Genomic DNA, 2,341 nt, shown 5'->3' on the forward strand with positions numbered 1-2,341 from the left:
TTAGAGATACAACACTTATGGCAGATTACATGTATACTTATTACTTTCTTCCTTTTGAATTACTATCCTCTAATTTCGACCAGAATGTTCTGTTATACATAATTGTAAGAATGTTATACACTTATGATAGATTTTAGGTCATGATCTTGTTTGTCGCTGGACTTAATCTTCATAGAAAGTTCAACTAATCCTAATAAGTCAGTGACGAATGAGGGAACATGCATTTTAAATGTCTTAAAAGGAAAAGCACCACCAGTACATCAGAATAAAGATGCAATTAGTCCAACATTATTCATGACTAAGAATTTAGCTATTGTTTCTACGAATTTAAGGCATTCAACATATCTTTTGAACAAAGAAATATGAATCATTTGGTTTTCTGCAGGTTTGGGGGCTGACTTGAAGTAAAATTGTGTAATACTAGCTGGTTTTAGAGCTGAAATTGACAAGTATAAAAAATAAAATTGCACAATACACCAAAAAAAGAACTTAGCATTTACTGTTGTAGGAGGAGATGCAAAGATCCCAGCAAATTGTTCTGGTATTGACCCTTCTTTCATTATCATGTATGCTTTGAGAGTATTCATCAATTGATTATACTTCTCTTGACATCCAGAAGAAGAACATCCAACATTATTACGCACAATTCAAATATTACCAAGACGAAGATTTGTCTCTTTGAAAGTATTGCTTGGAGTAGCTCCTAATCACAAACATCTCACCCTTCCAGGATGCTCTTTGCCTAGCACCTTACCAACAGCATCATTTGGAGAAATTTCAGACTCATCCACCGTACTTTCACTCACTGCTAGCTCAATTTTTTCCTAAACACAATACACATAAAAAAAATCTGAGCCAACATTATACAGTTGAAAAAAATCTGAGCCAACATTATATAATCTTATTATAGTTGTACACGAGCTATGTCAAAAAAAAAAAAAAAAGAAAAAGGAAGATGTCAAATCTACATTACAGTACACAGTATCAAAATGAAGCTCAAATTGGAAAAGAAAAAGTTAAACTCAGACTGTGGCAAATGATAAAACAGGAAATTATCATAGTATTCATCTCTGATTTATCTTTATCTAGTATTTAACTAAGAACAAAACAAAATGGAAGGACTTCATTTTGTAAACTATCTGCTACATGTGAAAATACACTGATCAAGTGAAAATTCTCTACACCGTTAATGCTTAAAAGTTAAATCAACCCCCCCTCCCCACACCCAATCCCCTCAACGGGGCAAATGGAGTATTGACGAAGATGCTTGAGACTAAACACATCCTCTTTATGGAGCATAACAGTCATAACTACAGTTATTTAAGAGAAGAAAAGGAGGAATTTGCAAGCATGTGGCAGCAAAAATGCTTATATTTCCCCCTTAAACATTTTAATGTATCTGATACAAAATTCTCGCACCAACTGATGAGATGTGAGAGTTGGATTTGATGAGCTATCTAAACCATAACAACGACAACAACAACAACAACAAGACTAAAAATAAAAATAAAAATATGAAGGGCCTACTGATGATGGATATAGTTGAACCATAACTAAAAATAAAAAAATCACCCTTAGTGTAGAGAATGGATTTGAAGGGCCTACTGATGATGGATATAGTTGGAGAAAGTATGGACAAAAAGACATTCTTGGTTATTGTAACTTATACATATTTCTTTTGCCTCCTCATTTACATATGATCCATCTTTTTTCGTATGTGTAGCAAGATAAAGTTGTGCTCGTCCAGGCTTACTTCCTGTCTCAGCCATCTATGCATGAAAACAAAAATAAGTCAGAATAGTTTAATTAAAGTAAAAAAAATAGATACAATATCTAAAATTTAAATAGTAAAGTAAGGTATATAATGTGACATCTTTCACCATTTCAGCCCTTCTTCTAGAATTAGGTTTGGAGCCACCGGTGTGTGGAACTATTTGCTTCTTCCGATTTTCAGCATTTCTTTTACACATGTTCTAACAATAAGATACATTTCAGTCAATTATATAAATAAATACTCATATTTATATGCATTTCAATGTGACGTTTCAGAAAAATACCTGAGTTTCTTCTTTACAACGGTAGTTCACAAAGATAGTCCATTGATCCCGACTAATACCTATCGAAACATTATCCATAATCTCATCTTTGGTTTTAAGTGGGTCTTTAAACTCATCCCACAACTTCTGCCTACTTGAAGCCCACTTCTTTGAAATAGAGCTATAAACATATCCTCGTGCAACTTCCTCAATGGTCATAAAACAAAAATGAGACTTCAAAAATAAATTTTGGTTAGTTTATCTTTTATATACAAATATAAAAAAATAAAAAAAAACAAAATAGA

General features: G+C 32.6%; 1 long non-coding RNA gene across 1 annotated transcript; it reads right to left on the bottom strand.

Annotated features, from left to right (window-relative positions):
- Positions 1-1,667: 1,667 nt before the first annotated feature.
- On the bottom strand, positions 1,668-1,968 carry LOC109222715. Its single transcript, XR_002067446.1, has 2 exons — positions 1,881-1,968; positions 1,668-1,769 (listed from the first exon to the last, which is right to left on the bottom strand). It is a non-coding gene; the product is annotated as an uncharacterized LOC109222715 (long non-coding RNA).
- Positions 1,969-2,341: the final 373 nt, after the last annotated feature.

Source organism: Nicotiana attenuata, unplaced genomic scaffold (genome assembly GCF_001879085.1).
Source record: "Nicotiana attenuata strain UT unplaced genomic scaffold, NIATTr2, whole genome shotgun sequence".
Taxonomy (NCBI): domain Eukaryota; kingdom Viridiplantae; phylum Streptophyta; class Magnoliopsida; order Solanales; family Solanaceae; genus Nicotiana; species Nicotiana attenuata.